This window comes from Capra hircus, chromosome 1, assembly GCF_001704415.2.
Source record: "Capra hircus breed San Clemente chromosome 1, ASM170441v1, whole genome shotgun sequence".
In the NCBI taxonomy this organism is placed as follows: domain Eukaryota; kingdom Metazoa; phylum Chordata; class Mammalia; order Artiodactyla; family Bovidae; genus Capra; species Capra hircus.
In genome coordinates this window covers 69,530,918-69,557,275 of record NC_030808.1, presented here as the reverse complement: position 1 = coordinate 69,557,275, position 26,358 = coordinate 69,530,918, and the positions used below count along the sequence as shown (strand labels likewise).

General features: G+C 35.2%; 1 protein-coding gene across 6 annotated transcripts in view; it reads left to right on the top strand.

Annotated features, from left to right (window-relative positions):
- ZNF148 (zinc finger protein 148) overlaps positions 1–26,358 on the top strand; it is a 143,843-nt gene that overhangs the window by 29,534 nt on the left and 87,951 nt on the right. For 4 of the 6 annotated variants that reach the window (XM_018045895.1, XM_005675046.3, XM_013963386.2 and 1 more), the window contains exons 2-3: positions 8,534–8,614; positions 17,287–17,422. The gene's annotated coding sequence lies outside the window, so the exon portion shown is untranslated. Of the gene's footprint in view, positions 1–5,452; positions 5,575–8,533; positions 8,615–17,286; positions 17,423–25,308; positions 25,353–26,358 lie in introns of all 6 variants that reach the window. The other 2 variants (XM_018045902.1, XM_018045911.1) reach the window with 2 other exon arrangements.

The following is a 26,358-nucleotide window of genomic DNA, read 5'->3' as shown; positions in this document are numbered from 1 at the left end:
CACAGTATTGGATCTTCAGTTTGAGCAACAGTCCTTCCAATATTCAGAGTTGGTTTCCTTTAGGATTGACTGGTTTGATCTCCTTGCTGTCCAAGGGACTCTCAAGAGTCTTCTCCAGCACCACCGATCAAAAGCATCAGTAATACATACTAGTTTTTTAATATTAGTAAACATTTTTAAAAACAATACTGAAAATGTTGTATTATGGAAACAGGTTAATCTGTTTCTAATTCATTAGTTGAAAAGGAAAGAGAAGATAAAGGGTCCTGCTTTTTACATTCCATGATTTTCTAATTGAGAACAAATTGGCCCAAAATAAGCAAATGTCCATTCTATGTTAGTAGAAGAAGCCAGTGTTTCTAAAGGATGAATAACTTGTTAAATCAACTACTGCTGTTTATTCATTTGACCACCCTGCTTAGCATGTGGAATCTTTGTTCCCTACCATATATTGAACCCATGGTGCCTGCAGTAGAAGCATGGAGTCTTAACTATCGGACTGCCAGGGAGTTCCCAACTATTACTGTTTTTTAAAAAAAAATCTCACTAGCATATGGAAACAGTGGCTGACTTTTATTTTTTTGGGATCCAAAATCACTGCAGGTGGTGATTGCAGCCATGAAATTAAAAGATGCTTACTCCTTGGAAGAAAAGTTATGACCAACCTAGACAGCATATTCAAAAGCAGAGACATTACTTTGCCAACAAAGGTCTGTCTAGTCAAGGCTATGGTTTTTCCAGTGGTCATGTATGGATGTGAGAATTGGACTGTGAAGAAAGCTGAGTGCCGAAGAATTGATGCTTTTGAACTGTGGTGTTGGAGAAGACTCTTGAGAGTCCCTTGGACTGCAAGGAGATCCAACCAGTCTATCCTAAAGGAGATCAGTCCTGGGTGTTCATTGGAAGGACTGATGTTGAGGCTGAAACTCCAGTACTTTGGCACCTGATGCAGAGAGCTGACTCATTGGAAAAGACCCTGATGCTGGGAAAGATTGAAGGCAGGAGGAGAAGGGGACAGCAGAGGATGAGATGGTTGGATGGCATCACCGACTCAATGGACATAAGTTTGGGTAAACTCTGGGAGTTGGTGATGGACAGGGAGGCCTGGCGTTCTGCAGTTCATGGGGTCCCTAAGAGTCAGACACGACTGAGTGACTGAACGGAACTGAGCTGAACATATTTTGTGAATTGTGTTGTTACTGTAGTTGTAGAGAAATAATAGGGCTCCATTGCAGCCACTTGTTGAGGTATTCTCAGATTGACTTTAATGGCAAAGCTTAGATTTCTAATCAGATTAGAAACCATTTCTTTTATGTGTGAGCACACCTCTACATTGTGTTTAGTGTCTTATGGAATTCTGGACATATGTTCTAGACAGAGGAGATAAAAATGACTGATTCTGGTATTGAATAAGATAAAATTATCAGCAGGTGAACTTGCTTTTAATGGACCATTTATGTTTCTAAATGAAAATATTTAATTATATTTCATATTTGAAGTAATAATTCTAGTTCCCATTTGTTGTTTTTGTTTTTTAATAGTATTTTAACATTTTTATTAATAAAGAATTGACACTTCAAATAGCTGAACTTATTTTCAAGTGGGTATTTCTGTAATCTCTTCTTTGTTATCCTAAATTATTAGAGTAGAATAATTTTTATAAAAATCAGGTGAACTTAATTTTTTGTTTCTTTACATGGTAACCATTATTGAAGCAGAAGAGATTAAGAAGAGGTGGCAAGAATACACAAAGGAACTATACAAAAAAGGTCTTAGTGACCCGGAAAACCACGATGGTGTGGTCACTGACCTAGACCCAAACATCCTGGAGTGTGAAGTCAAGTGGGCCTTAGGAAGGATTACTGCAAACAAAGCTAGTGGAGGTGATGGAATTCCAGCTAAACTATTTTTAAATCCTAAAAGATAATGCTGTTAATGTGCTGTACTCAGTATGTCATCCAGTTTGAAAACTTGGCAGTGGATTCAGGCAAAGGTCAGTTTTCATTCCAATCCCAAAGAAGGACAGTGCTAAAGAATGTTCAAACTAGTGTACAATTGAGTTCCTTTAACATGCTAGCAGTGTTATTTAGCTAGTAATGCTGAAAATCCTTCAAGCTAGATTTCAACATTATGTGAACTGAGAACTTCCAAATGTACAAGCTAGATTTAGAAAAGGCAGAGGAACCAGAGATCATTGGCAACATCTGTTGCGTCATAGAAAAGGCAAGGGAATTTGAGAAAAACATCTACTTTGCTTCATTGACTATGCTAAAGCCTTTGGTTTTGTGGATCACAACAAACCTGGAAAATTCTTAAAGAGACTGAAATATAAGACCACCTTACCTGTCTCCTGGGAAACCTGTATGCAGGACAAGAAGCAATGGTTAGAACTGGACATGGAAAAATGGACTAGTTCATAGTTGAGAAAGGAGTTCATCATGGCTGTATATTGTCACCCTCCTTATTTAACTTATATGCAGAGTACATCATGCAAAATGCTGGGCTGGCTGAATCTCAAACTAGAATCAAGATTGCCAGGAGAATCAACAACCACAGAAAGTGAAGAGGAGCTAAAGCACTTCTTGAAGAGTGTGAAAGGAGAGTGAAAAAGCTGGATTAAAACTCAGCATTCAAAAAATGAAGATTATAGCATCCGGTCCCATCACTTCATAGCAAATAGAAGGGGGAAAAAGTGGAAATAGTGACAGATTTTATTTTCTTGGGCTGCAAAATCACTGCTAACGGTGACTGCAGCCATGAAATTAGAAGATACTTGCTCCTTGAAAGGAAAGCTGTGACAAATGTAGACAGTGAATTAAAAGCAGAGCCATCTCTTTGCCAACAAAGATCTGTATAGTCAAAGCTATGGTTTTTCCAGTAGTTGTGTATGGATGTGAGAGTTGGACCATAAAAAATGGTTGAGTGCTAAAGAATTGATGCTTTTGAATTGGGATGCTGGAGAAGACTCGTGATGAGTCCCTTGGATAATAAGGAGATCAAACCACTCAATCCTTAAGGAAATCAACCTTGAATATTCATTGGAAGGAATGATGCTGAAGCTCGAGTGCATTGGCCACCTGATGCAAAAAGCTGACTCATTGGAAAATATCCTGATGATGATTTGACGTCATCATCGATGCAATGAACAGGAGTTTGTGCAAACTCTGGAGATAGCAAAAGACGGAATCCTGGCGTGATGCAGTCCATGGGGTTGCAAAGAATTGGACATGACTTAACGACAGAACAGCAACAACGATGATCATTACTGTAGATAGCATTTTAATTTCAAATTTTATTTGCAGTGATCTTATCCTTCAAAGATGTTTTTTTTTGACTCCCAGAATATTGTTAATAGTAACATTAAATATATTTTAATTGGAAATGACCTCTCCTATTGTGCTATGTTAAAGTAAACATTTATTTGGGTGCAGGAAGTCTGGTTGAATTCTTTGCCATGATGGTTAAGTGCTGTGTAACCATGGGCACACAACCTCAGTTACATGATCTTTTTTTTTTTTTAAATTTATATTTTCAATTGGAGGACAATTTCTTTTCAATGTTGTGTTGGTTTCTGCTGTACATTGCCAGTCAGCCATACTTATACACATCTTAGCTCCCTTTTGAGCCTGCTCTCTTCCCCTCTCCCCATTCCATCCCTCAGAGTCATCACAGAGTGCCAAGCTGGGCTTCCTGTATTATATAGCAACTCCTTGCCAGCTATCCGTTTTTCACGTGGTAGTGTGTATATGTTAATTCTGCTTTCTCCATTTGTCCCTCTCTTTTCTTCCCCCGCTGTGTCCACAAGTCTGTTCTCCAAATCTGTGTTTCCATTCCTTCCCTGCAAATAGATTCATTAATACTGTTTTCTAGATTACATATTTATTTGTTAATATATGGTATTTGTTTTTCTGTTTCCAACTTACTTCACTTTGTATAAGAGTTTTTAGGTTCATCCACCTCACTAGTGGAGAAGGCAATGGCAACCCACTCCAGTACTCTTGCCTGGAAAACCCCATGGACGGAGGAGCCTGGTGGGCTGCAGCCCATGGGGTCTCAAAGAGTCGGACACGACTGAGCGACTTCACTCCCTCACCTCACTAGAATTGACTCAGATTCTCTCTTTTTTATGACTGAGTAATATTCCATTGTATATTTGTACCACATCTTCTTTATCCATGCATCTGTTGATGGGCGTCTAGGTGGCTTCCATATCCTAGCTATTGTAAATAGGGTGGTTATGAACATTGGGCTACGTGTGTCTTTTTCAGCTGTGGTCTTCTCAGGGTGTATGCCCAGTAGTGGGGTAACTGAGTTATATGGTAGTTTTTTTCTGGAGTTATAAAGTAATCGCCATACTGTTATCCATAGTGACTATATCAGTTTACATTTCCGCCAGTGAAACAACTGACAAAAGATTTATTTCCAAAGTATATAAGCAGCTCATACAGCTCAATATTGGAGAAACAAAGAGCCCAATCAAAACATGGGCAGAAAACCTAAACACACACTTCTCCAAAGAAGACTTACAGATGGCCAGTAAACACATGAAAAGATGCTCAACATCACTAATTATTAGAGAAATGCAAATCAAAACTACAGTGAGGTACCACTTCACACCAGTCAGAATGACCGTCATCAAAAATACACAAACAGTACATGCTGGAGAGGATATGGAGAAAAGGGAACCCTCTTGCACTGTTGGTGGGAATATAAATTGATTCAGTTTCATCATTTGTAGAATGGAGACAAACAGTAGTCCCTTCCCAGGTAATTTTGTGTGTAGGATTTTCTTTCTTAACCATGTGGATTGACTACATTGATTGTGAAATTTTTAAGATTTTGGCTTAATTCTTGGTGAAAGTAGAAATAGAAAATCATTCTAGAAAGACTTGGTTAGGGTAGTGTTTGGGATAGTAGGTTTGAATTTGGGGGGTTTCCTTTCCTCCTCAGGATAGATTTGGTCATGAAAAGTACACTCTGAGTTCTAATAAATGAATTTTTCAAAGCAGGTAGTGTAAATTAAAAGAACACTATGTCTACTTTGTTATTGAGTCGAAATTCTAAGCGTATTCATAGAAATCTCTTGCCTGAAACAAAGTTTTTTTCCTTTACTTTTTTTTTTTAACACTGTCCACAAAGTATCATTAAATCATAAAAATAAGAGCTAATGTAAAAGTAGAATTTGACTGAATACTTTCAAATGTGATTTAATTAAAAATGCTAAAGGACTTGAAGCATTTTTCCTCTCAGATTCTTCAAAGCCATCACGGTTTGGTGGTGGTAGTAGTGATGAGAAATGGGAGGGGATAGCACAGTAGATTTTGGAGGGCCTAATTGTGGTGGTGGTTTAGTTGCTCAGTTGTGTACAACTGTTTGTGACCTATGGACTGTAGCCCACCAGGCTTCCCTGTCCATGGGATTTCCAAGGCAAGAATACTGTTTCCTTCTCCAGGGGATCTTCTGGATCCAGGGATGAAACTGGAGTGTTCTGCGTTGCAGGGAAATTCTTTACACCTGAGCCACAGACCATTGTGAAGGCTTTGGTTCTGCCACTTACTAATTTTGTAAACTTTGGTGAGTTACTTGTAACCTTTGGTCAGTTTTTTCTTCTTTAAAATGGAAATAATACTAGCACCCACATCATAGGGTTTTTTTTTTTTTATTGAGTTAATATCTGCAGAGATGTAGCAACATTATTGACCAAAGTCCAAAGCATATACTATTCATTGTATTCTTAAATGTGGAACCAACATTAAAAGATCACTTCTTCTCTTTTGGAAAAGTAACGAAGGGAGAATTAATTGATCCCTGCTTTGATTTTCCTGTGATAAATTGCTTAGACTTCAGTTATAGCACTTAACAGTTTGCATTATCATCACTAACATTATCTGTTGTATGTTTATTTACTCTCCAAGCTAGATTAGGAACTCCTTTGGGAAGAGACCACAGTATTTTAATGCGTGTCTTAGAAATCTTAGGTAGTATTGCATATACATATCAGGTGATCCAAAATGTTGATTCAGTTAATGACAGAAATGTCCCAATTAATGACCTGCTGGTAAATACATTGAAATACTGTGGAAGGGTAGTAGCTAATGGTCCTTGCAAGAAATTTCATTTATTTCTTAATATGTGTTTTGTCTTAATATGATTATACCTGTGCAAGTGATTATAATCACAGAATAATTAGCCAGCAGAGTCTTAAATCAGAAGAGGTGCTAAGCAGGAATATTCACTCACTCTTTAAGTAGGGGAAGTGGGGCAGGGAAAGAGGAAGATCTTACCAGATCACTGGGCTTCCCTTGTGGCTCAGCTGGTAAAGAATCCACCTGCAATGTAGGAGACCCGTGTTTGATCCCTGATTTGGGAAAATCCCCTGGAGAAGGGAACGGCTACCCATTCCAGTATTCTGGCCTGGAAATTCCATGGACGGTATAGTCCTCGGGATTGCAAAGAGTTGGACAGGACTGAGTGACTTTCACTTTACCTGATCATTAGGTGGTTGTCCAAGTAACTTTATACCTTTCTTTTTGTATTTACAGGGGTTTCCAGCCTGGTAGATGCTTTTCCCAATTCTTTGTAGAGAGGAATGGCAGAGGAGAAAGAGGGATAGAAACACTTAGAAGGAGAAGTGAAATTGGTAGATGATGCTAAATAATTCAGGTTTCTAGAGACAGAGACTCTGTGGTCTGTGAGTTAGGGGAAATTGTGCATTTCCATGGTAGGAAAGGTTGTGATAGGAAAGACATTACAAAGTTTCTGTGTGTAGATTTAGACTTTGAGGTTATATTATTCAGTGCATCTGGGGGATGTGTGTATTTGGGAGTGAAACATGTTTCCCTTTCCTTCTTGCTTCACTATTTTTGTTTCTTTCTCTTTTAACGTATCTAGTTATAGTTTTGATGTGTGACAGCTTTAATTTAGGGCTTTCAATAAAAAGTGATGCAGGAAAGTAAGTAGGTTTTTTGTGAAAATGTTTTCAACAGAATATTAGCATTTCAAACTAATAACACTTGGTTGTTGACTTGATATATCCTATCAACTTTAAAAGGCTTGTAATGTAATACCAAAGTTTATAATTTGAAGATTTTTAATTTACTGTATATAGATAGAGTTTGCCATGGCTTTTCTGTTCAACTTTATGCCTGTGAACTGTTAGAAGTTCTGAAAGTTGAATTTAGTAAAGAGTGTACAGTGATGCATAGGAATGTAGTGCAGATACAGTTTTGTTTCACTTTGCATATTTTTGGTACTGTCTACTACAATAATATAGTTCTATGGCTTTTATCCTTTTGGTGCTAAAGCTATAGAAAATACATATTTAAAAATAGTTATAGGTGATTGCCTGGAGAATCCCATGGAGGGAGGAGCCTGGTAGGCTACAGTCCATGGGGTCCTGAAGAGTCGGACTCGACAGAGCGACTTCGCTTTCACTTTCGTAGGTAATTGAGAGGAGTGGCATATATGCTCTTTTAAATGCTTGGGAACAAAACTTTGAGGCAGGCAATTAAGAGGTTAGTAGAAATAAATTATTTTAAATAGGTTTTTTGTTGTTTATGATGACTAGTTTAGCATCAAAGCTACTGACTGGCCAAGGACTGGAAAATGCAGAATGATCAGAAAGGCTGTGGTAATCCCTTGATGAAATTGTGTTAAACATAACTTTGGATTAATATATTTGGTTGTTTTCTGAAGATTTATAGTTTAATTGTTCAGCTTTTATAATTATAATTTTATTGATTTGCAAGATATTTATTAAGCCCTAAAAGTATGTTTGGGTTATTATATAAAATGCTTAATTATTTCTGAATAAAGGTTATATTTGGCCTATTATTTGTATCTAATAAAATTTCAGGTTTCAGTCCTCATTACCTCCATTTCATATACCGGGAAAGCATATCCCAATTGCAGGAAGAAAATTATATATGTCCAATATCAATGCAGTACCAACATAGAGGGTTAATTTTCTATGTAAGTTGCCAAAGGATTGATTATAGTATGACATTAAAAAAAATCTGTGGACGATTTTAACGTTATTAAACACCTTTGTCTTGAAAATTTTAAATACTTAACATTTTTGTAGTTTCAAAAACAAATGTTTTTAATATAATTAGACTTTTGAGATGACGGAAATGTTACTGTGAGATTTCATCAGGAATAGAACTGTTTGAGTAGTTGAGAACATCAACATATGATTTTAGTGAAGTACATTTTGTGTCCTCCTATTTTAAGTTGTTGATGGTAATTCTAGTCTATTGCCCTGATTTTAAAGAAATCCTAATCCTTAGCTAAAAGCTAAATTTGAAAAAGTCCGATTAGTGCCTGGGTCATTTCTTCATGCAATCATTTAGCACTGATGGGTCATTACAGTTGCACTGTTCTAAGTGAACTAACATTATTTAATCCATGGAAAGAATTTTGTCTGATTTAGCACATTTTCATATAACTGTTATAACTGTTTTATCTGGCTTTAAGAATGTATCTAATCATGATTTTTTTGAGGGGAATAACCTGTATTTTTGTACTTTTATAGGCCAGAGGGAGGAACCAACAGCTTGGAAATTCAACCACGTGATCTGGCGGGATGGGCATTTTCCTGACCTACTTTGTAGAGGTAATCTAGCACTGTTTCTTCACTCTTACCTGTGATTGATGCCTATATACTTGAACATGAACATACCTGTCACAGCTGTTGGATAGTACTCTGCTCTTCCTGGATAATCCCTTTTCTTTTATACTTAAATATTCCTGCAATGCAGGAGACCCTGGTTCGATTCCTGGGTGGGGAAGATCCCTTGGAGAAGGGATAGGCTACCTACTCCAGTATTCTTGGGCTTCCCAGGTGGCTCAGCTGGTAAAGAATCGGCCTGCAATGTGGGAGACCTGGGTTCGATTCCTGGGTCAGGAAGATTTCCTGGAGGAGGGCATGGCAACCCACTCCAGTATTCCTGCCCTGTGGACAGAGAGCCTGGCAGTCTACAGTCCATGGGGTCACAAAGAGTCAGACACGGCTGAGCTACTAAGCACACAGCACAGCATGAATATTACATAGAGATACCATGATGTGAACATCTATACACAGGAAATAATTGATGTCTTTAGTTCTCTTTGATGAAAACCATTATCTTTTCTCACTTAACAAGATTATTTGCATTTCTCTCTTTTAGGCCCAAGGTCCCTTATTTTAGGAAGACCCCAAATCCTCTCCTGTCTTGTTGGGCTATGTTGGTACATGTATTAGACCTGTGCTTTTATCTTTCAAAGTGAAAGAAAATTAAACATGAAGTTTTCAGGGTAATTACATGTGGCACATGTTCTCATGTCATTATTAATGATCATAACAGTTCTAAGATTCTCATCTTCACCAGACACTAGCTCAAATCCAGTTCTTGATCTTGGATTTCCAGCTTGTGGAACTGTGAGAAGTAAATGCATGTTTAAGCTACCTGGTCTTGGATATTTTTATTTCAGCAAGGAGCCTGTTCTTAATCTGTGTGTATCCACGCTATATGCCTGGATGATCACAGTGAACATTCCTCTGGTCTTCAGTTCAGTTCAGTTCAGTCGCTCAGTCGTGTCTGACTCTTTGCGACCCCATGAATCGCAGCACGCCAGGTCTCCCTATGCATCACCAACTCCCTGAGTTCACGCAAACTCATGTCCATCGAGTCGGTGATGCCATCCAGCCATCTAATCCTCTGTTGTCCCCTTCTCCTCCTGCCCCCTATCCCTCCCAGCATCAGAGAACACCCAGGGCTGATCTCCTTTAGAATGGACTGGTTGGATCTCCTTGCAGTCCAAGGGACTCTCAAGAGTCTTCTCCAACACCACAGTTCAAAAGCATCAATACTTCAGCGTTCAGCCTTCTTCACAGTCCTACTCTCATATCCGTACATGACCATTGGAAAAACCATAGCCCTGACTAAACAGACCTTTGTTGGCAAAGTAATGTCTCTGCTTTTGAATATGCTGTCTAGGTTGGTCATAACTTTCCTTCAAAGGAGTAAGCGTCTTTTACTTCTTAATTAGGTTTATTATAAGAGGAATAGGCACTTAAGGTGTAGAGATTGTTATAAAAAAATTTAAAAAGGCTCTCCTCATTCCCATTCACTGTTAACATTTGTGTATGTATCGTTCCATGTATTTTCCATACATATGTATATGTATACATATATTTACATAATCATTATAAAAATGAAATCACAGCATACACACTGTTTAGCCAAATGCCTTTTTTGTTGTTAATTTCTGTACCTTTGCATATAATCCCTTCTCATTTCATTCTATGTAGTATTCCAGTATGTCAGTGTACCATAATTATTTTACTAGCCTCTTATTTATGAATATTTAGGTTTATTTTTTTATAGTATTAAATGGGAATATAATGAATATTCTTGGATACATTTTTGCACATATTTAAAAATACATTTGCAGTATAAATTCCTAAGGAAAAAATTGTTGGGTCAAAAGTGTGTACATTTAATAATTTGTGGTTGAATTGCCTAACCAAAATGGTTGTCCCTACATCAGTAGTCTGGGAAAATGGGAATCTATCTCTTTGATGATACTAGCTAGTGTCCAACTTTTTAAAATTTGTCAGGTTTTTGTTAGTATTGATTTTCAAAATTTCGTTACGAGTTTCAGCATTTTTTCCCTGTTGTTACTGGCCATATGTATATTTTCAGTGATCTTTTTGGTCATGTGTTAAGAAGATTGTTTTTACTCAATTTTTGCTTATCTTTTGATTTTGCTTTTGCCTTGTAGACATTTTAATTTTGTGTGATTGAGTTAGTGATCTTTTTATTCATGGTCATGGGTGGGGGAGGCGGTTTCCTGTGTAAGGTTTAGAAGGTCTTTACCACTGATTGTAGGACTCGTTTTTCCTTCCATATTGTAACATCTCTGAAAGACATGAATTTCTGTCTTGTCATAGTTTGGCATTGTTTTTTTTTTATTAACATAAAATAGTTGTGTTTCTTAGGATTGGTAGTTTTAGATTCAGTGAACTTGAAAAATTGTATGGGTTGTCTATTTTTATGGGTTAAATTGTTTAAAATCTTTTTGATTTATATTGAATATTTTTGGTATAAGCAGTAAATGGAGAGATCAGCTTTACCGTTTTCCAGATGGCTAACCATTTGTCCTCATTTCAGTTATTGAATGATGTGTTTCTTTTCTACATATTTGAAATGCCACATTTATCATATCCTGAATTTCCATGTTTTTGGGGAAGGCAGAGTCTGTTTCTGAAATCATTTCTGTTCAGTTCATCTGCCTGCTTGTATTTTGTGCTGATAGTTCTGAGAATTCTGTAAAGGAACTGCTTATAAACTCAATTTTACATAAATGATTTTTTATTAGAAAGAATAGGATTAGGGCTATTGAAGAAGAGGTATATGTTCACCATAACAACTAAAAAGATTAGATGCCTATGATAAATCTAACTTGAAAAAAAAAGTTTAAACTACTGAGGGATAGGAAAGAAAATATGATTAATTCAAATTTTTGATAGATACGATAGAAAGTTGTCATTTCACTATAGAAATATAATTGATTTTTCTTTATTGATCTAATCTCTTGTGGCCTTGCTGAACTGCTTATTATTATTAGTCCTTGTAACTTTTTTGTGGATTTTTTAGAAAATTTCTACATATGAAATCACATCACTAGAGGTTTATTTCTTGTTTTCTAATTTAGATATCTTTGCTTAATTGGTTGGTTGATTTTGCCTACTTGGTTTTACTAGTTAGAATCTTTAGTACAGTGTTGAATAGAAGTGGTAAAAATGTACATTCTGGTTTTTAGGAGGATAGCATTCAGTGTTTAACCATTAAACATGATGTTAGGTTTTTTTAGATACCTTTTATCAGTTTGAGGAAGTTCTCTTCTAGTCTTAGTTTGTTTAGATTTTTTTGGTCATGATTTGTCAAGAGCTTTCTTTTATGTTTATTGAGACAGCCATGTAGCTTTTGTTCTTTATTCTTTTAATATGGTGTATTATATTAATTGATTTTCAGATGTTAAACTAGCTTTGCTTTCATGGGATAAATGTTACTTGGTCTTGGTGTATAGGCCTTTTTTTTTTTTAATCTGTTGCTAGATCAGTCTGCTAATACCTTGTAAGAATATTGTATCTGTTGATGAGAGACATTGGAGTGTAGTTTTCATCTGATGTCTTTATATCAAACTCTAGCCTTACCGATTGAGTTGGAAGATGTACCCTCTTCCTTTGTTTCATGAAGGAGTTTATGAAGGATCGATATTTCCTCTGTAAATATTTGATGGAATTCATCAGCAAAGCCATTTCTTTTGGGGAGGATTTTAAAATACTAATTCTGTTCAGATTTTTCTGTTTCCTCTTTAGTTAATGTGTCAGTAATATGTGTCTTTTAAGAAGTTTTATAAAAGTTGTTTAATTTCTTGGCGTTTATTTGTTTATAGTATTCCTTCCCTTATAAACTTTAAATTTTTGTGAGGTCAGTGTTAGTATCCCTTCTTTCATTTCTAATTTTGGTAGCTTGTATTTTTTCTTTTTTTTTTAAATTTATTTTTAATTGGAGGATAATTGCTTTACAATGTTGTGTTGGTTTCTGCCATATGACAGCATGAATCAGCCATAAGTGTGTGTGTGTGTGTGTGTGTGTGTGTGTGTGTGTGTGTGTGTGTATGTGTGTATCCCGGTTTTTTTTTTCTCTCTTCTGTAGGTCAGTTTTTGTAAAAGTTTGTAAATTTTTTGAGTCTTTTTAAAAGAACCAAGTTTTTCTCTATTTTTCTGTTTTGTATTTCATGTATTTCTGCTCTAAATTTTGAATATTTTTTTCAGCTTGCTTTAGGGTTTAGTTTGCTCTTTTTCTGGTTTATTGAAATGGAGGCTCATGTCACTGATTTGAGATTTCCACTTTTTTCCAAATATATAAAAGTATATCATTCCTTCTCAGTACTGCTTTATAAAGCTGCATCCCATTAATTTTGTTACGTTTGTTTTATTCATTCAGTTAAAAGTATTCTCTAACATCTCTTTTAATTTCTTCTTTGAGGTATGTGCTATTCAGAACTGTGAAGTTTAATTTTCAAATACTTGAAAATTTTCCAGTTGATAACTACTTAATTCTAATTTAGTTGATATCTACTTAAATTTTGTTAGGTTGGAAAACATACTTTGTATGACTTAAGTCCTGTTACATTTTTAAGGCTTGTTTAATAGTCTAGCATTTGATCTGTCCTGGAGAGTGTGTGCTTGGAAACAATATTTTTTATGTTGTTTGTTGGAGTTTTGTATATATGCCAGCTAGGTCTAGTCAATTGAGTGTGTTTTTCTGTTTTCAGGTTTTATGTATCTTTAGCAAAATTATTTACAGTGCAGTATTGAAATCTCCAGTGATAATTTGTTGAATTTTGTTTTCTTTTTAATAATGTTATTGTTTCATTATTTTAGGGTTTATAATTGTTACAATACTTTCTTAATTTATTGGCTATCATTAGAAAGCGATATCTTTCTTCATCTTTAGTATTTGTCTTAAAGTCTGTTTTGTCTAATTCTAATGTAACCACTCCACCTGTCTTCTGGTTACTCTTTCCATGGGGGTGGAAGTGGGGTGTGTGTGTCAGGGGTCGTGTGGGGGGTGTGTCCATCCTTGTTCCCCATCTTTTTTCTTTCAGTCTTGAATTTAAAGTATGTCTCTTGCTGGCAGCACATGGTCGAATCTTGTGCTTTTTTGTCCAGTCTGACAGTCTCTATCTTTCCGTTGGGCTGTTCAGACATTCACATTAAATTATGGACTTCATTGGATTTACATTTGCCATTTGCTTTACGTATATCTCATGGGTTTTCTCAGTGCTTCCTTACTGCCTTTTGAGTTAAGTGTCTTTTAGTATGTCCTATTAGTTACTCTGTTGGTGTTTATTCTAAATATAATTTAAGATATTTTCTTTGTGGTTGCTATAATGTTTATATTATACATTTTAACATTAAATAGACTTATTTAACATTAAATTTAACATTAAATAAACTTAAATTTAACATTAAATAAACTTATTTAATAGTGACACTAAGTCAATATCAGTAAAATATAGAAACTTTGCTCAGTATAGCTCCATTTTCTCCTTCCTCTATTTTGCCGCTGAAGTGAAGTGAAGTGAAGTCGCTCAGTCATGTCCAACTCTTTGCAACCCCATGGACTGTAGGCTACTAGCCTCCTCCATCCATGGAATTTTCCAGGCAGGAGTACTAGAGTGGGTTGCCATTTCCTTCTCCAGGGTATCTTCCCAACCCAGGGATTGAACCTGGGTGTCCCGCATTGCAGGCAGACGTTTTACCATCTGAGCCACCAAAGAAGTCAATTATATTTTGTCACTATTGCTATATGTATATAATATCCATATATGTTATAAACCTGGCAATACAGTGTTAAAAGTATTGCTTTATATATACTTATGTCTTTTAAAGATGTTAAGAGAAGAAATGAGAAAAATGTATTTATAGTCTTCTAGCTTAACCCACATATTTACCATTTCTGGTGTTCTTTTCTTCCTGTGTATTTTAAGTGTGGTGTCATTTCCTTTCAACCTGATGGACTTCTTTTAGTATTTCTTGTATGGCAGGTCTGCAAAAAATTCAGTCTTTGTTGATCTGAGACAGCGTTTATTATGCCTTTATTTCGAAGGGTAGTTTTGTTGCCTTCTTGGTTGACAGGTTTTTTTCTTTTAGCACTTTCAGAATGTGATTCCTCTGTCTTCTGGCCTCTGTTGTTGATTGAAAGTCAGGTGTTAGTAAATTTCTGAGTTACAGCTCAGGAAAAGCCTGCTGAATTTATGTTGCAGGCATTACTTAACACAGTATAAGGATGAAAAGACAGCAAAAATATCTTCATACTTCCTCATCCCCTCATTGTAACAAAGCCCTTAACTGGGAGAACCTTATTCCCCTCTCTTTCCTCTTCCTCCTCCACTTCCCACTTACTATCACCTTATAATATTCAGAGAGCACTTGGATTATGGGTCTGACGAGAGAAATGCTTTCAGATAATCATTAGCCCACATCTCCAGTAACTTGTACTCAAAGATGGGATGGGGTTGTAAAGTGCTTTTATAATACAGTATTATTGTTAAAGGGGGGGAAAAGAAAGGAAAGCTGTTAATCGTGTTGATGGTTCTCTGCTATGCTGAGTAATTTTTCTCTTTATGCTTGCATGATTTTTCTCCTTGTGTTTGTTCTTGACAGTTTTGACTATGATGTGTCTAGGTGTGTGTCTTTGTAATTATTCTCCATGAGATTCATTGAACTTCTAAGACCTATAGATGTGATTTCTGCTGAAAAATCTAATTTGGGAAGTTTTTGATTGATGTTTTATTAAAAAAACCTTATTTCCTGCCCTTACTCTCCTCTCCTTTGGAACTCCAGAAATGTTGGTAAGTTGGTTGCTGAGGCTCTCTTCAATTTTCTACAACCTTTTTTTCTTCACTGTCCTTCAGATTGAATATTTTCTACTGATGTATCCTCAAGGTCATAGATTTTCTTCTGCCGTCTTGAATTGTGTAGTGAAGTTTTTGTTTTAGTTATTGTACTTTTTGGCTTCAGAGTTTCCATGTGGTTCTTTTACCTAAATGCTATACCCTTACTGAAAATTTTTTTATTTGTTGATTGTTTTCATAATTAAACATTAAAGATGGGGGTCTGTTAAAATTTTTAACATGTTTATATGGATATTTTGAAATCTTTGCTTAAACCAACATCTGGGGATACTCAGAAACCATTTGTAGCAATTGCTATTTTTTATTAATGTGGGTCACATTTTTCTTCCCTCCTTTCCTTCCTTACTCCCTCCCTCCTCTCCTTTCCTTTCCTTTCTTCCTTCCTCATCTTATAATTTATTGTTGAAAACTGGGCATTTTAGATAACATATTGGAGTAATTTCAGATTGTGACTCCCCCATCCCTGCCTGCCTAGGTTATTGTTACTGTTGTCATTTTGGTATTATTTATATCTAATACAATCCTACTGAAATTTTTTTATTTTGAATAAAAGTTTATCTGCTAAAATAGACATGCATGAGTGAACATCCAAGAAAATTCTCAAATGAAAGGGTACTGAAAGGTAAATAGCTCTGTCAGAATTTAAACTTAAAAAAAATATAGATACAGTGTTGAAATATTTTAAAAAGTGAATTAGTTTTATACTCTCTGAAGTATGCTTCCCTGATGGCTCAGACGGTAAAGAATCTGTCTACAGTTGAGGAGACCTGGGTTTGATCATTGGGTTGAGAAGATCCCTGGAGGAGGAAATGGCAACCCACTCCAGTATCCTTGCCTGGAGAATTCCATGGACAAAGAAGCCTAGCAGGCTAGAGTCCATGGGGTCGCAGTCAGACAACCGAGCAGCTAACACTTTCCCTTTTTCTGAAGTACAAAGATGGACTTGTTACTGGTACTTTTTAGGTGAGAAGGACTGTTCTTCTTGCCTTTGCACCACTGTAAAAACAGACCTAAAATCATAGGATGTATCATACACCGTCTGGTCTCAGAGCTTCTTGTGGAGGAGTAAATACAAACTATTCTGTATAGATAGGATGTGATGTTTTTAAAGACCTCTATGGTAGGAAACTCCATACACTCTTTAGTGTATTTAGTCTGTGCTGAGAAACATTCACTGATAGGAAGTTTTCTTCCTGTGTGTAGCTTATGATGTTCATTTTTATTTTGAGGGGTATGGCGTGTAATCTTCCTATGATGATTCTCATCTTCTGTCAGCTTTTCTTCTCAGATGACCTTGCTGATTGTATTTCTGTAGGTATTTCATGATTTTACAACTCTTAATTTTTTTTCTGTTGTAAACACATGTGCACTCTGTGTAGGACTAGTTCTGTTTGTTGTTTGTAAGGCCTAAGATTGTATTTGCATCTCTGTTTACTTCATAGCCTCCACAAAGCAGATACTGTGTTATGAAGTGATTTTTTAATCATTTATTTTCTCTTTTGTAAATGTTTAGGTCTGTAACTTTCTGAATTTTCTTCAGTATCCCATGTCTCTGAAGTTGTTCATCCCAGATCTAGGCAAATTACTTACAAGGCCAGGATTATTGCACACTTACTCCTCATCACTGTTATATTTTCCCACTTTCAGATTTAAAAACAAGTCGTTCCACTGTCTATTCAGACACAGTTTACTATTTACAAAGAGCAATCATCATTAGGCATGTGCGCTTGTCCATGTTGTATTTGTGCAGTATTTTTTTCTCTCTGTAAGTAATGCTTTTGTTTTTGTTTGTTTGTTTTTTTTTTTTTTTTGTAGGAATTGGATGGCATAAGCAATTGAGGTGGTACTGAGGGTTTCTGAAGTCTATGAAAGGTAGAAACTCAACCATGATTTCTTTTTCAACTCTACAGCATTCCCTTCCTTGAAGTCTTCATTTTTACATTAGTCTCAGGTAATTTCAGTACTTAACTTTTCATAATCATGAATAAGTAAATTTTTCTAATATAGAACTTTTTTTTTTGGCTGCTGGATTTTCATGTTGAGTTTGTGTAATAGTTTCTTTATGTTGTGTTTATATCTGGAAGAAACTTGGGATTTAATATTTTTTTTGAGAAAACAGTACTAAGAGAAGATTGATGAATAAAGATACGGTTTTGGGTTTTAAGTTTAACACAGGAAGATATGTGTAGCTTATTATGTAATCTTAGATGAAATATAAGTGGGAAGGTGTTTCCTTCTTTAACCCTTTTTCTCAGCAGGCTATTTCACATTTATCACCCATCTGTCATCCACACATACACACCCACATTAACTTTTCCAGAATTTCCAGGAAAACTATTTTCATATGTTGGAAAATTAGACCTGTTAATCAAAGTTAATGGTGTTTGGCATACAATTTTTTAAATGTGAAAGAACATACCAGTTACTGTACATTCTTTCATATTGTTTGTATGTTTATGCCAATATAAGGAAGCAATCATGTAGATAATTTAATAATCATTTATATTAAGTATATTGGTTAAAATTTAGACTTGTCAACTCTAACAGGTGCTTAAAATGGTAGAAATATATTTATGTTTATTTGAAAAGTCCATATAAACAAATTCAGGATTGTCTGGAAGCTCCAGAATCATCATGGCCTAGGTCTTTGTCTTGCTTTGCTGTTCTTAATATGCGCCATCTTATGGTCCAAGAAGGTGCCATCATGCCTGCCAATAGAAAGAAAGAGAAGGGAAGAACATTCCTTTTCCCTTTAGGAGAGTTATGTATATTGTTTCTATTCATATCCCATTGACTGTAACTGTCACATGACCACAGCCAGCTGCAAGGAAGGCTGGAAAACGAGTCTTATCTAGGATCTAGGTCATAAGTGTCTCATTAATGTTTTGTTTTTGGGCAAGAAGGAGAGAACAGCATTTAGGGGTCAGCTAGTTGTCTTAGGTTAAGATTTGTCAGATTTACTTTCTATTTATCTAGTTGCTCTAAAATTAAAATATAATTTTTATCATCTAAGACGTTTTAACTCTTGGCCTGTGATAATACTTGGGAAATTGTTCTTACTTGAGTTTTGAGGCAGTTTTAGTTTTGTGAATAGTCATCATAGTTCTTTGATTAAATACTGCTAATTTTGATATCATAAGATGGAATAAGGTCTTAAAAGTTAAAATTGATTTGAAATAATTCCTCATTTTGTGTCACTGCCATTAGATTGACATGATTTATTTAATATTTTTAGATTCTTAAGGCAAGGATGAGGGCCTCGGGTGAGATGATCTTTTAGCTACACATAAAGCTACATGATGTATAACTGGTTCCTTCTAACTCTAAAAAGTCTATTATTCTAAATGTTCAGATCTCATCAGAACAACTTATTCCCGACATTATATACTTGTTTTTTTAGATGAAAAGTATTTCATTGTGATTACATTTTGTGATTCTTATCCTATTTAAATACTTTATTTAAACATGTATCAATATGCTTCTATAAGAGAATTTATTAAAGGGTTGGAAATTAGTTGTCAGTTTTCCATTGTATTTTATGTCAACATCAACATGTATTAGCCTTGTTACCTTTTCCTGAGATTTAAGATAAGTTTTGATAAATTAGTATACTTGTATTTATATCAGGCCTCTTGATTTAGCTTTTAGTAAATGGTTGTAAGACATTGTAGGTGTTTTTGGCATTGAGGGTGACGAATACATTTTTACTTTTATTGTACTTCACAAATAAGGTTTGTACTGATAAGTGAGAACATTTGTCCAGTGTTTAAAAAGTGTTGATTTGGATAGTTAACACTTCTCTGTTCTGGAATGAGTCTTTGTTATCATATAGTACATGTTAAAAATCACTTAGGTGTTTAGTGTTTGGACTAGGTAAACTTGTGTACAGGGAAGTTTAGGAAGTATTTTTTATATTCCTTTTAGTATACAAGGCTAGAAAATTTATAGTTTCCTCAAGATTAATTAATATTAATGTTTGATTTTTGGGTATTGGCATAAAGTGAAATGAATGAACAACTAGATTAAGCAGAATGTAGGATTCTGTTTTGCTTGGTTCGTTTTTACCCTTTCCCTCTCCCTTTTAAATGTAGCTATTTCTCAACCAACAGTTGACATAAGTTTGATGTTTGGTATTTCCGAATAGCACTAATTTCTTATTGTTATGTTGTATTAGAAGACTGGCGACAGTATTTGAAATGGAGAATATGCTTAGATTCTGCTTTATTTTAGCAGAGCATCAGATATATGGAGATGCCTGTTAACTTTGGCTTAAATATTTATAAATTAATTTTCTGTGGTTAGAAAATGATCATAGGTTTTTATTTAGTTGCATGTTGTATAAGGTGATTTATCTTACTCTGTAAATTCTTTTAGTAGACATCTTTTATTCTCACTGGCACTGATAAGAAAGGCCATTTTGTTTAGCTGTGATTATTATAAATGATTCTCCTATTAGGATGTTTTGAATAGTATCAATTTAAAAATCAGGGGGCATAGTTTACAAGATAAGCTTTGTAGATGCAAGGTGGTAGTTATACAAAGGTAATCTGAAGGGGTTTCTGGAGGTAAAATATCCCTAGATAAGAGGTAGATCTTGTTTTTAAATTAGAGATGAAGCAGTTTTTGCTTAGGTCAACATTTTGAAGGATGAGAAGGAATAAAAAATTTAGGAGTGACAATTGGCAGATTATTAAATCCGTTTTTATCAAGGGTTTCTTTGTTGCTTTGTAGTACCAATTTGATCTTAAGGCTGATTGATACTTGTATTTGTAATGCTGATGTTTGTAAGGCATAATTTCTTACTGAATCCTACATAGGTTAGAAATACTACTATCCAAATTAATTAGCATCCTTCAGATGAGTTTGTTGAAAAATACTTTGAATCAGAAGTAATTTGTGAAATCTAGCTTTTTAAAAAAAATCTGTTTCAGATTCCTTTAAGTACTTCTGTTTTGCCTACAAGTGATTGAGTTTTGGTACAAAAGCAGGGTATTTTTAATTTGGGAGAATATTTGGAGTTGGAAATTACTTTTTTGTTTTTTTAGAAAAGAATGATATTTAGGTTTGCCCACTATAATGACTCATTTAATGTTTTATATTATTCAGTAAATGTTAATGGAAAATAATATTACAGCCAAACTCAGTGAGAGAAACACAAAAGCAGTATCTTTAAGTGAGAAATATTTCTTTCATGGTTGAGTACAGATTTAATTAAAGGTGATAAAATGGCAAATGAATATTCACCTGTATTCTGAAGGAGAAATTAGATGCTTTCAAAAATTTGAGAAGATTATTGCACAAATCTTCAAATCTGTTTTCAATTTAAAACATATAGCCCTTTTATTCTTGATATAGGTGTATCTTTGGTATAGCTCCTACATTTATCAGTCATATTTAGGATTGTTTTTAAAATTTCTGAGTGAATATGAGAAAGGAAAGAGAGAAAGAGAGATTTTCCTAAAATAACTTGGTAAAGGTTCGAAGAAAGAGTGGAAGGATTAAGAGGGTGTATAAATCCATGAAAAAAAGTATGAAGAAGAAATGCACTGAGGCAGAAGTGGAAAACAGGAATTGTGGAAAGTGTCCACCCCTGATCAAGGAGAAAAGGGATTCTGTGTCACATAGAATTCTCCCATGGTAGCCATGAGATGGGAGTAGCCAGCTATGGGGAGTTGGATCGCTTTATCAAGCCAAGCAGCGGTGACAGGGTGGCCTCGGTGGGTGGGTGAGAAGAGAATGAGTTCAGCGAGCGCTTAGTGTCCAGGGCCTTTTCAAGACAGGAGGTAGTATGGTATGGTAAAATGTGCATTGAACCAGTAAGTTTGTCTTCAAATCCCCGTTTACCTCCTACCTATGTAACTGTGGGTGAACTCCAGTTTCTGCATCTGTTAAATGGGCATATACTGTTACTGTCTTGAGTGTTACTGTAAACATTAAGTGAAATAACGTAACACACCAGTGTGCCCAGCATATTGTCTTACTTACAGTAGATCCCCAGCACATGTTAATTTTCTTTCTTCTCCAGGTTATACTAATCTCTGAATTTTGTAATATAGACTCAAACCTATTAATAAATTTGGAGAGACATTTTCTTCATTCATTGCATAGAGTTCCCATAAAAAAGCTCAGTAAGCATTTTAAGTGCCTTGTATAATTGATTAAAAATGAGTAATAAGGCCCAACTTGTTTATATATTATGCTTCTGTTAACTTTGTCCTCTGAAAACAAGCCCAGACTGAGAAAATACTTGTCTCAAATGCTTATATTAAAGCCCACGTGTTTGACTCCTTGTTAAAAGCCCTAACTCAAAGCTTATATACTCTATTTCAACTTATACAAATCTATTATTATAAAGCTTAGTTTCTATTTGCTTGCACACAGTTGATTAGAAAGAAGCATTAAATTATAAGGTGACAAGAAGGGTCCACTGTCTCTTCTGGAAGACTGGAGAAAGTGATGGCTTATAATTTATATTCTCTTTTTAAGTACTGCACTGCTGTTAGGCTTACATGTTTCGGATTACTTAATTGGCTGTAACTTGGATTAATTTTATATGACTGAACCAAACATTTTTCATTACTGAAGGATAGTGAGGGTGTGTGTGGGTGTGTGAATGGAGTAGAAAGCTGAATTGTGATCCCTTCAGTATCCCTGTTATTATGTATACCTTCTAGCTTCTCTGGCAGAGGGATGGAGATGGAAGGATTAAACTTGGAAGGAGGAAAAGAATACAGCGTTTGAAATAATCTGTTGGAGGGAGAAATTGGCCCGAGGTAGGCCCCTTCCTTCCTTCTGTCTTCCTAAGTTCTGGTTTTTAGTAATCTGTGTTCTAGGTAACTCCAGAAGGAGTGCCATTTTACCTTTAGTTAGCTGAGTTATTTCTAGAACATCATGGTCCATCCTGTCTTGGATCTTAATAGCTCTGTGATTTTATATTCTTTGTCAGCTACCCAAACTTCCTTCACAAACAAAATAATGGATCGTTACAAGGAGCTAAGGGTGGCTTAGAGCTTATTACTCCATCTAGTCATTCTTTCCCCCTGTTTGACAGAGGCTCCTGGGAATGTAGATTAGTTACTTCTTTGTTTCTTCCAGAGCAGGCTTTCTTGTAAGAGACATGACTTAAGCATTCTTTCTTTCTCTCTGCTGTGTAATATTCCATTAATTATATAGACATTTGGGTCAAAAAACAGTTGGCTTTTGAAGATTTAGCAGAAAGAGACACTTAAATATTCACATTTTAGTGTGGATAGATAACATCAGTTTCATTTCTTTGTACTTGACTGAATCTTCCTGAAAATACTGAAATAGAGGGAAAGTAGCCTGTGTTAACTTTTGAGCACGCATGGAGTCTTTTGCAGGGTTTGGGTTTTTGAATGTGCAGTGAAGTGAAGCACATGGGAGCTTTGACTGACGTCATATAGGAGGTGTAAGGGAGAAATTTAAGGTTGGTGAGAGCTTCAAGGACAGTAAAAAACATACTTTTCCTGATCATTTTTCTTAGGGTAATTTTGTCCTTTTCCCTTTTACCATAGGCTTAGTGAAATTAACTTTGTTTGAGAACCTTATTTCCTGTCCAGCTTTCTCTGCCCCAACACTGGTTAAGATATGTGATACAAGTATGGCTCACTTATTTGTCTGTATATCTTCTTGATTTTTTCCCCCCATGTATCTTGGAGAACTTTTTACCCAGCACATATGGCTGCCTCATTCATTTTAATGGCTAATGTGTATTCCGCTGTGTGGATGAATCATAGTTAAACGAGTTTTCCATTAGAGGATGCTTAGGCCGTTTCCAATCCTTTTCCATTAAAAGGTCACATCCTTGTACATAAATCTTTGGTCAATTTTTATGACTAAGCACATACATAGGATTATATATACTCCTAGCAATGAGATTGTTGTGTCAGTGGTCAACAGTTTTCATTTTGGTAGATATTTCCAAAGCTAACTTTAAAACTGTCAGAGCAGTGTTCCTTGATATTGAAGTCTGTGTTGATATCTTAATATTTTCTGGTATTTCAGGGAAATTGTCTCAGAAACAGTTTCTAGGCTAGCCAGTAACTTGAAATACATAGGTTAATTTGGGGTTAGAGGAATAAGAAACCAAATGTGAAAAAGGAAGATCGATTCCTTTTTCTGTCTATATGGACTGTTTTCAAGAAAATTTTCATAGAGGTCAAGTTTGCCCTTTATTTACAGTGTTTCCACTTCCCATTCCATTTACTACTTCCTTACTGAGTTGTGGTGTCTTGCTGTTTCAGATGCCTCATTCTGGCACTTTTTTTTTTTGCATACTTATCTTCCCCCAAATATTCTCTACCTCCAAAGTATTTTGACTTCCTCAATACTTACTGTTCCAGCCTGATGTTAGGGATAAGACTAGTTTTGTAAAAATTAAATTTTTATGTTTGTTTTCCTAGGTTTATTATATGTTAACACACTGTTATAGGAGTAGAGTTGTAAGCACTACGCATATATTAGGGTAGGGCTTCCTTCATAGCTCAGTTGGTAAAAGAATCTGCCTGCAATGCAGGAGACCCAGGTTTGATTCCTGGGTTGGGAACATCCCTTGGAAATGGGATGGAAATGGAAGGAAATGGCAAGCCACTCCCATATTCTTGCCTGAAGAATCCCATGGACAGAGGAGCCTGGTGGGGGGTTGCAAGACTCAGGCACGACTTAGCAACTACAATACCACCACCATATGTTAGGATATACTAAACTTTTTTAATTCGATGAGGTACATTATAAAAAACATTGGAGATGAGGACCATTGCTTTAGGGAAATGTAGACCTTGCTGTGGATTAGTAAGTCAGCTTTAACTTTTGGTAATCTTAAAAAAAAAAAAAAAAAAAATGTCTGTCCTAGGTTAGTTTGTCTGATATCTTTTATTAATGTCTGCTTTTAATGATTACTTCTTTTTACTTCTCCCATATTCATTAAAAGCTAGGGGGTGTGGGTGTGTGTTTTTATTTTAATAATGATGTATGTGGCAATAGCAGATGTCACAGAAGTAAAGGGTGGCTTTGTGTATATATTGGTCCCTTTGAGTCCTTTAGGGAAACAGTAAATAGATTAGAAGTATATAATTGGTTTGGTAAGGAATTCCAAAGAAATAAGCAAATTTTAACCCTAGGAAACTTAAGTTTATTAGTTGTAGGAAAGTTTATTCTCTAAGAAATGTGATAAATAGAATATTTGAAGAGGACAGTTATTTGGTGATGTGTTTTGAATATTTGTCATTTAGACTACTAAAATATTTCAAAAAGGGAAATTAAATTCTTGTTCCTTTGTCCAGTATGTCTTCTGGATTTATGATACTAACTGGTACCAGGGAAGACACAGCAAGTATGAATTATATTTTTCTTTTGTTTACGCTACTGTTTATGTGAGCTGTTTTTAAACTGTTGTGTTTTTGTTGAGTTGCTAAGTCGTATCTGACTCTTTTGCAACCCCATGGACTGTAGCCCACCTGGCTCCTCTGTTCATGGGATTTCCCAGGCAAGAATTTTGGAGTGGGCTGCTGTTTCCTTCTCTAGAGGATCTTCCTGACCCAGGGATTGAACCCAAGTCTCCTGCTTGGCAAACAGATTCTTTACCACTGAGCCACCTGGAAAACCCCAGTTTTTGAGCTGTACATTTAAATAAAGTTTTCTCCCTAGATGGTGTTAGTAAATGAAAGATTATTTTAGATTTCAGCAGTGTATTTAAATTTAACATTTGAAAGCTGTGGTTAAAGTAGTAGCCATTACTACCTCATTGATTTATACTTAATACATTTACTAATTGTAGTCCTTTCATGTTGGGTGAATGTATGTGTTTATTTTATACAGCCTGGTAAAAAACAAGCCATACCAGTGCCTTGACAGTCTTTAAGGTAAAATGTCTTTGGATTTCAAGATTATTGTTATGCTAGTTCCTTGAGTAACACAATGGAGTGTGAATTTATAGCAACCAAAGTTAGAAGAGCAGGATTAATATTGCCTATTTTTCCTATAATAATGGGGAAAAAAGATAATGTAATTATTTAGTAGGATCTAATTCTTATGACCTCTTAAATTTAATCATGGGCAACTATTTAAGAATATATTAGTAATGAAAATACTTTTTCTATTTTAACAAATTTAAAGCATTTAAAAGAAATAAAATTACTTTATAGAAAGTTCAAATTAGAGAGAAATACAAGTGTGAAACAACCCAGTGGTAATATTGTTAGCATTTTCAGTAAAGCTGTGTACATTCAGACACATATTTACATACACATTTCCCTTAATATATTGGGCTGTTTCCCAAAATTTTAAAATATTTTTCAAGAATATTTTTTGACTGTATTTAAAAAAAAGTTTCAACAGACTTAACTTTGTATTGAAGTATAATAACTGACAGAAATGTGTGTATATCACAGATACACATCTTAAAATTTTACAAAGTGGGCACACCTGTATAGCCAGCGTTCCACTCAAGAAAAAATGTTGTCTGCTCCCAGATACCCCACTTCCTCCTATCAACAGTCTCCTCACACAGGCATAGCCATTTTTCTGATTCTATTTTTAAGAAAAACTTTGAGATATAATTTAAATAAAATTTGCCCATTCTAAGAGTACAATTCAATAATTTTTAGTAAATTTATTGAGTGGGGCAACCATTACTTTAGTTTTAAAATGCATGTATGGATATAATTTAACCCAGTTTCTTTTTGTTGACTACTTAGTGTAATTCCAGTTTTTCACTGTTAAAGTACTGCCATAGTGATTTTTCATACCTATCTTTATATGCATATTTCTGATTTCATCAGGATAGTTTCCTAAAAGTATTATTGGTCACCAGTTCAAAGAATATATGCATTTTTATGGGTTTTGATACAGTGTACCAAATTACCTTTG